This window comes from Camelus bactrianus, chromosome 24, assembly GCF_048773025.1.
Source record: "Camelus bactrianus isolate YW-2024 breed Bactrian camel chromosome 24, ASM4877302v1, whole genome shotgun sequence".
In the NCBI taxonomy this organism is placed as follows: Eukaryota; Metazoa; Chordata; class Mammalia; order Artiodactyla; family Camelidae; genus Camelus; species Camelus bactrianus.
Window position 1 is genome coordinate 2184933 of NC_133562.1, and position 13118 is coordinate 2198050.

The window sequence follows — 13118 nt, forward strand, 5'->3', positions numbered from 1 at the left end:
TGTCAACAGATTCTAAAAGGGGGCAGGAGTAATCTCTCAATTCCAGAAAACTAGAAACACTCGTAATTAACCATTTTGCCACCAGCTCCTTTCTCTTCTTGCAAAATAGTCAAGTGTTTGGAAGCAGAACAAAATCTCACTAACAGAGTACTTAGAAGGGGGAAAAGGCAGCCAAAACAACAGCCAAAACAAAAGCAATTTACACTTCCTTCCCGACCACTGCTCCACACTACTGCTACCAGACTAATCTTAAAATTACTTCATTAGGTTACACTGACACCTACTTTGAAAATTCTGTTCTGCATATAACGCAGTTCTTAAGTCTAACTTTCCTTTGACTAGATTTTAAGGTAGATTTCTACCTCAGGTTTACAATCTTATTTTCAACTCTCCTAGTCATACCCCTCTTACTGTTATACACAATATGCAACAGAGTTAAAATGGCAAAGGTCACTGTAGTGAACTTTGAGGAAAGAAACAAATTTATACAGGTCTAGGGAAAGGGGAAAGCCACAGTTGGGAAAAGTTTGTGCCAAGAGGGAGATAGGAATTACCCTGGGGGAGTGGGGAAACAGAACAAGGAAAGGTATCCAGGGGGCTGCACTGAATCTGTGATGTTGAATTCTTAAAGCCAGTGATAGGCAGCAGATGCTGACTATGCTATTTCTGGACCGTTTAAACTATCTGAACTACTTCACAATAAAACAAATTTTTGGTGTTTTAACTCTGCCCCTCACAAGACAAGCAGCCGACACATGCAACATACTACACGTCTGGTGCCATTCCCAGTGTCACTCACAGTTTCATCCTACGCAGTGTCCTAACACACGTTTACCGCTTTCTTTAAAAAAGACAGGCACATGCTTTAGCTTTAAGCGAAAGGAAAGGACTTTTAATTGCTTAGATAGCTGGGTGTAGTTTGAACAGCAGCACATAAAAATATAAAAGATTTGGGGTAAAGGACATGGCATAAAAATCCAGAACAATCTACAATAATCGTGGCTTCTGAAACATAAGCCTGAGATCCTGAAAACCATCTTTACAGCCAAATCCTCTATGGAGTTAGAGGTAGCTGAAATCAGTAGTACCCCACAAGAAAGCAATGCTTGTGGAAGTGATTTCCAATCCACATCACACACCATTTCCACTCTGACCCAACAATAGCGTGAGCTATTAACAATACGTCAACTGTAGCCAAAACTGTAGCTTCCATACAACTTCACACCAGGCCTGGACTGCCCGAGCCTTACTTTAGTCCTGAGCTGCAACCTCAGTCAGCATGCTGTGCACTCCCCAGCATAAGCCCACTTACTATACTACACACAAGAACTAGGCTAACTGCAAACTTTAAATGGAGCACAATCTATAAAAATATTGAGTCACTATGTTGTATACCTGAGACTAACACTAATATTGTAAACCAACTATATTTCAATTTTAAAAAAGAAGGATAACCGCATATAGGGCATTCAAAAGAAAATAAGCTCAGAACTGGCAGCATTCGGTATCACTGGTAGCTCTTTTAGTCAGGGCAATTTAGAATTAGAACTGTCTCCCTGCCAAAGTACGCTGAGGAGAATGATGAGAAATACGGTACAGGGGATTACAGCACAGTAAATTCAACGTGTTCTCATAGCTGTAAGTCAGAAACAGGAATGGGATGGTACTGTGAAAACTCCAACCCCAAAGGCAAAGAATACATGTATATTTGGTTTTATTTTAGAAGTGAAACATTTCCTGATATATAACCACACAAATGTTACGAACCGGGGGGTAAAAAGGCAAATCTCACTGATGATACCAAAACTAAAGAGCTTTATCTATCAAAGGAAATATACTACAAAAAATAAATCCCTAAAAACACAAATTTATGACTATTTAAGAATGTAACAGTTATACATCAAAAACTGAACTCAAATTTTCAAGTCAGTGATTCTTAGTCTATTTTGGACAGACGTATCTCAGAGCCTAAAAGCCATAGGTCCATTCCCCTGAGCACATATTCACTAAAGAACTTGCAACGTAACTTCAAAATGTTTACAGAACCTCTCTGTAATTATGGATCCTTATTCTAAGTAATTATCTCTTTCAGCTCAATTTTAAGCTCCATACAAGCAGAGAAAGTCTTCTTCAGATATGTGCTTAGCACTGGCACCTAAAACCTTAAAACCTAAGCACCTTTTCAAGCACAGGCTCCAGCAGCCACAAAGAAGGGTCTTCAGGACACCCAGGCGGGCTGCCCCATCAGGCAGGGTCCTGCCCCTCAAAACCCCCAGCCCCTCCACGCAATTTGCTGACAACATTGCCCTCAGCACATTTTATAGATGAAGTTTGTGTTTATTTACCTAGACTCCAGATTCTAGGAGTGGTAAGTCTTATTTCTGGAAATGATTTACATCTGACTTTCTAAATGAAAGAGTAAAATACTATAAAATGCGGTTTTTATACTTTCTATTTTTCAGTTTAATAATATTTTCCTTTCCACCCACTTTTAATAGTACGAGAGATATATAAATCACTGGTCCCTGCCTCTTAAAACAAAAATTAATAAGTTAACTTACGTGCTTAAAAAAAAAAGTCTCCATTGACACAACATTGTACAATGATTATAAGTCAATAAAAAATGTTGAAAAAAGTCTCCTATATGAATTTCATACAACCTCTTGAATTATTTTCTAAGAAAATCTGTATTACATCATTCCCCATCTTAGAAATTCATTTTTATTAAGCCCTTCATCCTCGCAATCATGGCTTTTCTCATCTGCTATCCATCTTTTCTCCCTTAGTCCGAGTTCATCCTCTTACGCCAGTCAGACCATTCTCCCTTATTAGCACTGGGCGATCCTTTACTGTGCGATGGAATCTGGGGTAAACAGTGAACAAGGCAGACATGATCTACATGCTTGCAGGGCTCACCATGTTCCTTTCTACACCAACCAGAAAGCAATTTGGATGATTAAAGAATAATACTGTCCCTCTATTTCACATGCCTATGTTTTGTCCATTGAGTGTAAACTCTTTAAAAAAAAAAAAAAAGACTATAACACTGTCTTCACTTGTATTTTCCTAAACTTCTACTTCAACAACACTAAAAGCAATACCATTCATAGAAACATTTATTTAAAACTTGTTAAATAAACAGGCAGTATTTAAAACCTTCTTGATTATACACCCATAATACTTGTTCATTGTAGCAAAACTTGAAAAGACAAAAAAGATAAAAATTCCAGTTATTTTCAGAAAAAAAAATCCAGTTACTTTCATATTCCATACCGAGAAATAATCTATCACTTTGTCAAAATGGATCACTCAAGACCTTTCATTCCTTATAAAAATCCATAATCCATAATCCAAAATAACTATTTTCACCCCAAAGGCTCAAAATTTATCATTTTATCCTTCTTTTTTCTCTTAATACCAACCTCTTTGAAGGTGCAGTTTTGTAAGGGAGCAATACAGTCACTGATTTAAACTCAACTATACGATGGGACTATGATAAACTTAACAAGGTCACGATAAGGAGTGAATGAAAAGCTATGTGGAGAGCCCATTACGAATCACAGAACATTTGTAATTACTCCTCTGACCAAAGGATATGAAGAAGTATCAGTTCACAGAAGAGAAAATACAAATGATTATTTTCCCCATGTATTAGCTAATGATCGAAGTTCTACAGCTAAAATCAAATACGGTCACACCATAATTACAGATGAAAGCCTTTAGGATGTAAAATAAAAGTAGGTAATATAACCTCACGAAGTTAAATTGTTAGCCAACAACAGTACAGACTTAATTCCACTGGGTGTTCGCAAAGCTAGAGAGCAACAGTGCTCAAAGGGGGAGGTGGGGCCAAGGAGCGGAAAGGACAGAGGAACGGAAGAGTGCGTGAGCCAATTTGCTTTCAAACATTCCTGTTTACTTTCAGTAGCATGAGGACAAACAGAAGCTTGGTAAAGAGGTACTTTTTGTCCTGTTCAATTGCAGCCTAAAGAGAACACTCGTCTTCATTCTTGGGATGTTTTTATGAATCCTGGAAGACGGATAATTTCTGAAAGTTGAATAACCACTATTGAGTGATCACCTAAACTATCAGTTTATAAATGGATTGGGTTGATCTTAAGAAAAAATTTCAAAGTAATAGGAAAATATATATATAACACAAATTTCAAGTTAGTTCTTGAGTAATAGCACCTAGAGTTGGAGACATTTCAGTGACAACTTTTTGAAGTTTTTTGGTAATTGGATATGTAAAATGCCTACTCACATCATATATTAAAATAACACATATGAAAGTATCTAACACTACCTAGAGTACAAAAGTTCTTTACTTTGACCACCAAGTAATTTCCAAATAATCAGAATTAAACTCTAGTAAGGACTTATTTTAACTCACAGGATGCAAGACTTTAGTATGTAACACTGGAATGCAAGCCAAGGCTTTATTCCTAGTTATAATATTTTTGTGCAAATTATGGTAGGAAATATTCTGTAAAACTTTAAATCTCTCATCTAACTGACATCACTAACCACCACCATTAATTAGCAAGGTGGTATAAAGGATGCTTTTAGCATTTACCTCTACCCTAATTATTTAAGTTTCAGAAGTAGTAAAATAGAGTGGAAAGAAAGCTGTGTACAATGTGGCTTTGGCGGAAGAGAGAATAAAAGTAGGTGTTTCTTTCCTCTTCCTTTAGATTTGCTAATGCTTCTCTTTCATGAGTGAATTTCAAAGGAGTCTAGCATTACTCCAGAGAATTTCAACCTGGATCCTATCCATGGCTCAATATCATCAGATTAGTGGATGTTTTGCTGATCTGAGTAGTTCTGAAATTCAAGAGATGGGATAAAAAGTACTTCATGAACTACAAAGCACCATAATTTTTTACGTACCATTATTACCTTTTACTGTGAGTTAATATAGCTATTTCTAGGAAGACAGAGCCAAGCATGCACGATTTTTGTTTTCTATTAAGTCAGACTGCCAGCAAAACTCCTTATGTACAAAGAACAACAACTTGAAATGTAAAAGGATGCAAGACTAACAACTCTTTCAAGCAATAAGGTAGTTCAAAAATACAGTACTTATCACTAATACTTGTGACACTTCCCCTAATTGTGGCCCAAATACAAACTGATAACCAGAAATGTTAACTACTACATATTTTGAAATGATTTTAGTGCAATAAACAAATACTAAGGGATTGGCCAAAGACGCAATTTTTAATTGTCGAAGAAAAAGAAATGATTTCCGCCCTGTAACTTGAAGATTCATAATTTACCTCTTCTACTTACCTCAATTTGGAAGCATTTCTGTGTTTAAACCTAATTTTCTAAGAACTTAAGTTTGAATTTGTGTTTCTTAGAATTTTGGAGTGTCTCAATACTCAGAAAACCTAGTTTTGGTTGCCATTTTCTAACCTGGACAAACTCTTATTTACTATTACTGGATCTATTCCTTTATAAAAATCATAAATGAGTTTGGTTATCTTTTTTCTTCAGTCACTCTGTTTAAAGTATGTTTCCTTAGAACAATGAACATTAAAAGCAGGTGGAATCTGTTAGGACAGCCTCTTATAATGTAACAACTGTAGTTCTTCTGTACCTGGTGAGAATGATTTGGTTGACAACATAAAAAAACCCAACAATGATATCAGCATCGTATAAAAAGGCTTGCCAGCCTATCTTCCACAATTCTCATAAGGTATTTTCTTTTCTTTCTTTTTCTTTTTCTTTTTTAACCAACACAGTAGAAGGTAGAATGCTGGTCCCACATATTTTTCACGAAGTCTGAAATTTAAGAAATACAGCCTTAAAATTATCAAAACCAGCTAAACACTTATTTAGAGATAGAAATGGTTAAGAATGAGGACAGCAAAGTCTGTTACTTTTTTACATCTGTGACTATCTACACATCACGTAACAGTTCAAAGCCTCATCTTCATTAGCCACATGTTAGAATAATAATAGTATCTGTTTTACAGGGTTGTTAAGAAAATTATCTGAAATATTTCACTTAAAAGTTTGAACACAGATATGAGCGTATTCTAAGTGCTCAACAAATGTTTATCATAACCTTTAGCTTGTAATAATACAATTCTACAATACTGATGTACTGGTTCCTAGTATTATCAATTTAAAGCACTAGGAGAAGAGGTCTTTAAATCTAACAGCAAAAGTCAACAAAAACTCTGTCTTAACATTTCTACACGTATATTTTAGATCCAGAAGATAACCTCAACATGAACTACTCAGAAGCAGAGTTTATAAAGGAAATTACCTCCTATTATTGCCCTATCTGGAAACTAGCAACAGACAAATTAACACTGCTACTAAGATACTTTCACTATTACTTTAAAAAAGCCACTCTGTTAAAGAAACAGATTATGCATGCATCAGTGTATATAAGAATGCTTTTAAATGCTGTATGAAGAAACTTCATGTTCTCCAAAGGAAGTCAGGCTCTAACAACTGCAATATTTAAAATGTTCATAAGAGGCTTTACTAAGATTAGAACTAAGTAGGGATCAGAAAATGCATCTACAGGGAGTTATAATCTGTAAAACAGCAGGTGCTCCAGACAATGAAGCTAAGGCTAAGCAAAAACCTAGGGATCTAAACACCTTAGATAATATAGTAAGAACTGCATTTATTTTAAAAATAACATAGTTACTTTTTATATGTATAGAAGTTTATAATATGTAATGTGTTTTCTACATGTAATCACATTTGTTCCACCAAACAACCCTATAAATTATACAGAAAAATTATTTTTTGCATATTACAAAGGCAAGGTTCTGAAAGTTAATATGATTTGTCAAAAATCACTGTTAGGAAGCGACAAATGAAGACTTTAAACTCCACGTTCTCACTTACATTTCCACCTTCTTTCCACTACTCCATAAAGCTACTTCTTAAAGAGGCAAATTAGTATCTTCACAAAAAGAAATCTCTAGGCCAAACCACAGACTATTTTAACTAGCTGTGCTGACTTTGGTAAGTCATTTCCCCTTACCAGATCTTTATATTTTCATCTGTAAAATGAGGGAAACTGATTAGAAAATTTGAGGCTTTTCCAGTTCAAGAAAAATATCCAAGACAGTACCCTTTACAAAGTAGGAGCATTTTACAAATACCTGTTGATGTCAGCCTCAGGAACAAGTTCCAAGTCAGAAGGTAGTGTCAATGGCTCTTAAGCAACCTACTGCAATTACAGCATAAATTCTTCATCTGATAGATACTGCTTCAGTAGCATCAAGTTTACATACAGAAAGCTGTCTACACCTCTTACAGACTATGATGGAAATAATAAATCTCATTAATCATTCTTTTTTTAAACTGAAATAATGCCCTTAAAAGACAAGAATGCTTTAAAGAAAATTTAACTACTAGTCAACCAACACCAAGAAATTGAACATTATCACTACTATTCTTTAGAATAAAAATCTCTTTTCCAGTGAAGCATTTTCCAAATATTCCTACTAACTACTATTTCTCCAGTCTACCTCAGAAGAGTATCAGTCACATTTCTCAACAAGTTCTACAGGGAAAAAAAGTAACATATAAGCATTTGATAAAAACATCTTCCTTTTAAATTAATTCCATTTGAACACTTGTCTCCAAACAAAACTGAAGCTTTTCTCCCCTTTCCTGATATAAAAGAATTAAATCCAAAAGACAGCACAACACATTTTCATCTACTAAGTTCTTTCGTCATCTGATTTTTTTCTCTCTACTGTTCCTCAAATACTCTTCATGACTACACACCGAGAGATTTTCACTTTTCCAGCTCCGTTTGTTCACAAAACCATTCTAACAATAACTATGGAAACCACAGAGATTAAGAACATTACAGGCATGCTGCGTTTTTACTCTTTTCCTTCCATGATTACCACTTAACATTTAGGTTCCACTTTATTTTAACACCTTGTCTGTCCCGAAAATAGAACACACAGCCTGAATAGTTAAGCTTGACCTCAGTCAACCGTCTGCAGACCTTCAGAAATTTAGTCAGTGCTTGTGTCATTTATAAAAGATCTTTTAAGTAATAAAACCTTCCCCTGCTTGCCTATAATCTCCTGGGGAAACACTTCGAATGTTTACAAGGTTCTGCGTTTAGCCCAAATTCAAGACTTCCCAACAAGTTTAGTTAATATAACGACTTGATTTTACAAAGTCGACACTATTTCATTTTGTTTTTAAGCCACTTGGCATCAATACAGCATATGTTCTGCCAGTTCTGAGCTAATCTCCAGGAAAGCCTTTGTACAACGATTGAAGAAACTGAAACAGATCAGTGCCCAAGATTTTTAAGAGCCTACTTGAACATATGTTTTTAATAAACAGTCGATTTATTCTAAAATAGCTGCTTTCCTAGTTCGCCTTCTTTTATAACTTACATAAACCGTTTTAAAATATGGCAGAATACATGATTGAGAACAGGTTCACTTCAACTTCGGGATTAGAGGACCCGCAGCCGATCCAGCCGCGCTCGCCGGGGAGGCGCGGGTGCCCGGTGGACCTTATACTCCGATGACTGCCGCGCCTAAAACGTCTCCTACGCTCCCACCGGCGCGAGCGCGTCAACTTCCCGTCCCAAACCGTCCCTTACTGTTATTGCTAACGCAGCTGTCAGCTGGGCTTCGGCAACCTCTTTGTACAACCGTTTACTCAACGCTTTGGGATCCTCGAGGATGCGTCACACCGGGTTCCCCTCGAACGGGCTCTAAGAACCCGACGGCCCCGAGGGTGCGCGAACGCGGCCCGAACCGGCGCTCGCAGAACGCCGGGGCCGCCGCCCGCTCGGCCCGCCCGCGACGCGACCGCCGCCCCCCGTCCCCACCCCACCGCGGACCGGGCGCGCCCCCGCCCCGCCCCCACCCCGCCCGCCCGCGGTCCGGCCGCGGCGCCCTCCCGGCCGCGCACACTCGCACGCACACGCTCCCCGGCCCCGCCATGTTCCGGGAGCGGCGCGGCCCCCGCCCGGCAGCTCCCGCCGCACCGCGGCTCCCGGCGGGGCGGCCCGCGCCGGGGCCACAACCGCCCGTCCTGTCAGCTCGGCGCCGCGGGGCGGGGCGGCGGGGCGCGTCCCTACCTCGCTCTGGGGAGGGGACGGAGCGGGCGCGACTGAGGGGCTCCTCCCGGGCGCCGGGGCCAGGGCTCGAAACCGCGCCCCTCCTTCCTCCTCGCCTGTCGCCACGCCCCCCTCGCCCTCACGGACCCGAGGCACGGCCGGCGCAGGAGGGTTTACCCCCTGAGGGAGGGCCTCGGCGCCGCCGCCGCTGTCGTGGTCCTCGCCGCCGCCGCCGCAACCGCCACGAACGCCGCCGAGGCCGGGCTCGAAAACATCTCCGGTCTCCGCCGTCCCTCGCCACAGCCTGCTCGCTCCCAGGACGGCGCCGCCCGGCGATTGGCCGCGGCGCGGGCACGTGACGCGGCGGGCACGGGACGGGCGGCGTGACCGCCCCGCCCCCGGCGCCCGGCGCCCCTTCCGCCCGCCCCCCCGCGGCCCGCCGCTTTGGCGGCTCCGCGAGAAGCTTCCCGAGCCGCGGGCGGGGGAGTCGGCGCGTACCAAGTGGGGGCGGGGGTGCGGGCCGGAACTCCACCCCGCCCGCAGTCGCGCCTCCCTCCGCCGTCACCGGCCCCAGAGGGAGGGGAGCCCCTGGGGGAGCGGAGCCCCTGGGGGAGCGGCGCAGGCGGCCGGCAGGTTCTGCAGTCGCGCTCTGTGGCGACCGTGGCCGTGACTGGAAACTTCTAGAAATGGCGGCGGCGGTGAAGAAGAGGCTCTGTGTACAGAGGGTATCCACACGCTACTTTTGCGGGGGCGGGTGGGCCAGTTTGCGAGCTCGGATCGGAGGACGACGGCGCGGCCCGGCCGCAGGCACAGACGGACGTGCGCCCAGCTCGGGCGGCGGGCGCGGCTCTGCGTGTCCGGAGAGGCGGGGCGCGTGTCCGCCGCAGTGCGCCTGCGCGCCGGCTGGCCGCACCTGTGGGACGGCGACCGGGATCGGGACCCGGCGCGCCCTTCCCTCGCCAGGCGGGCCCATGCCCGGCCCCCGAGAGCACAGCGACGAGCACCTGCCGCGGAACGGCCCGGACCCACGACAGGCCCGCCCACAGCCACACCGCCGGATGACCCTTTTAGGCAAATCTAAGCGCGTTATCCACATGCGAGACGGTTTCGCAGGGAGCCGTCCAGCTGGAGGAGTGCGTGTGGAGCATTTCCCGCCCGGCGGCCCGGCTGCCGGCACGCACTTCCCCCGGACGCTCTTATTTACATCGAGGTTACCCCGCGACAGTTTGTGCATGCCCTTATTTAACCACCGAAGGGATTACATAATCGGAGGAAACCATTTTATTCTGAGTTCCTTCTGGACGCTTTCATTTACATCGAGATGAATCCGCGACAATTTGTGCGTGCCTTTATTTAACCACCAAAGGGGCTATGTAACTGGAGGGAAATCATCTCTCCCATCGTGGCCTCAACTACAGCACGCATTTGTGACTTAATGAGTGTAGTTACAATTTACGTCATTAATCAGCAGATGGTGTATTTGACTTTGAGAAAGCCAAAAGCCAGCACGTAGCGACATAAGGCTTATAAACTTGCATTAAAGATCACCACTTGTTCCTTTCCTAGGTTCCTGATTTCTCCCACCTTTAAAACGTTAGGTTCAAAGTGAATAGTAAGAGCATTTGTGGCTAGAAGTGGAACACCATTACCTTTAATTTGGATATTTATGGCATGGAATTTGACAATCCTGACTTGTCGTTGAGTTGGTTCTCATTTGACTCACTGTCACAGGGAGTCTGGATGGCAGCGGCAATACCTATTTCTATAGCAGTAAGAGCCTCACTTCAAAACGGAAAGGTAGCTCATCTTGAATTTGCTGTCAAAACGGAAAGGTAGCTTATCTTGAATTTGCCGAAATAACCGTAATTTATGGCAGTAACTGTATGCATAACCTTATTACTTAAAAATCACTGAATATATCGAAGACCTACAAGGCAGTTGTGATCCAGGGCACTGTATTGACTGTGTTTGAATAGGACACTATCTCTAAAAGAAAATTCACTGCAGAATTAATCATATTGCAAAGAAAAATTTTAATGAAGCTCCTATTAAATTATATGTGGCAAATTATAAATCAGATACATTCTGTTAGTGGAAAGGTTCAAGTGAAACTTATGAAGGGAAAAGGAACTAATTTTCCTTTTCAATGTGAAACCGGAAGTGTAAGTCAAGAAATTAATAATTATTATGGATAAGGGCCTCAAAAAAAGCTGAAGAAAATTAGTTTATATCCACAGCTAGCTGAATAGTAAGTTGCGAAGGCTTTTAATTGTATAGCCCCATCTTTCATTGGCTCAAGTCTTGGAATCCATCTTCAGCAAGTGGGCAAAATACCTGTTTTCTTAGCAGTTACCAGTAGGTCAGGGACCCCAAGGATTAAACATCACTCTTAGCCAAAGCTAAGTTTTATCACATTTATTTAGGTTTATTACTACCAGACACTTAAAATGTGTATATCTGATATCTGAACTAGAAGCCATCTGCAAAATTTCTTTCCAACTTAGTTCTCAGCTTTCGAATCAACTACTATTATGTTTTGCTAAATTAAATCCTGCCATATTTAAAGAAGGTGAATGTAATAAATGAAAAATATAATCTGAGGTCGTGGCTTTTATGACTTAGTCTTCATACATGTAGCGCCTTTGCAGTGAATACTCTTACGGCTATTATGTGCTGTGGGATTTACTAGAACAATGGCTCCATCCAGTTACAGCAAGTAATTGTAAGCAATCGGTAGCTTCCCCTAGCAAAGTTCTGTAGCCGCTCCAAAAACAACGGAAGCTAGGCTATTAGATTCTTTGCCCAATAAGAAGAATGAAAAGTTGAATTATTTGTTGGTTTATTTTTGCAATAGAAATAAAATTTAAATAGCAGTAGGAAGATTTCCTCTCAAACAACCTAAAATTAATTTTCTATTTCTAAAATGGTACATAAATTAATCACCAGTGCCCACCCTTTAAACATGACTTGTTCTTTTCACCCAGTATCTGAAGGCTCCTCACTCCTAACTTTTTGTCTAGTTAAAAATAATAATAATAATACCAAAGTGTAAGGCATTTTTTACAAGTCAGTAGTAGCTTTCATTTAAAGGAATACCTGTATTTTTTCATAATTTTAAATAAAAAACTTAACAGCTAAACAAAGATAAGATAGACTATTTTTTTAAGAGAGAAAAATAATGGTAAAAGTAGTTGACTTTGGGAAGGTCTGAGGGCTCTAGGATGGAAGGGAGGCATTTTCCTTGTGTTACCTTTTTGTGCCACTTGAAGAATTACTGTTACTGTTTACTTTCTCAGGTGAAAAACAAAAACTAATTTTTAAACGCTGTCTTAAAAAATAATGTTTTTAACCATCGTAACTACTAGTCTGTCACAAGACCAGGGCCAAACAGTGACTTTGAGAAATCCTGAAACAACTGGATTAGTTTAGATTTATCCCTGCCTTAAAGCTATTTTTTTCCCCAGCTTACAAAACTCATAGCTAGTTTCTTCAACTAGGTACAATAATGAGAGGTTTTATTTCTTCTAAGTTATTATTTGCATTCCACTTCTAAGTTGTAATATGCAGTCAACTGAGTATACTCTGCGTAGCCACTGATCTTTCCAACTCAAATCTCACTTCCAGGTTCTTCCCCCGATGAGTTTTTGTATACCTGCAAGGTCAGAATAGCCAAGAATAATGTCAAAGTGTTTCATACCGTCTTTATGAAGACGATAAATAGTACTTCTAGAGCCAACTCCCTTATCCTCCTTACTCCTACAGTCTGCTTGACCTGCCACTTACCAGTGGAAAATAAAGTAACAATTACATGCTGTAAATATAAAAATGTTAAAAGAGTACTGACAAATAAGGTTTATAGAAAGATCACACTAACTTAAGACTTGGCTATGGCTAAAGATGGGAACGCAAAAGGAATTAGAAATTGGACAGAATTTTTACTTCATAATAATCTTGTATTATTGATAAAAGTGGCAGGGCAGTTGAAAATGGGTGATGTTGGAATAACTGTTAACTAGATTACGGAATAATGTCTTCATAGTTAGCCAAA

General features: G+C 41.0%; 1 protein-coding gene across 6 annotated transcripts in view; it reads right to left on the reverse strand.

Annotated features, from left to right (window-relative positions):
- The window catches only part of ANKRD12 (ankyrin repeat domain 12), a 107556-nt gene extending 98170 nt beyond the window's left edge, over positions 1–9386 (reverse strand). For 2 of the 6 annotated variants that reach the window (XM_074352424.1, XM_074352420.1), the window contains exon 1: positions 9092–9384. The gene's annotated coding sequence lies outside the window, so the exon portion shown is untranslated. Of the gene's footprint in view, positions 1–5602; positions 8557–8608; positions 8797–9091 lie in introns of those variants that run through there. The other 4 variants (XM_074352422.1, XM_074352421.1, XM_010958097.3 and 1 more) reach the window with 4 other exon arrangements.
- Positions 9387–13118: the final 3732 nt, after the last annotated feature.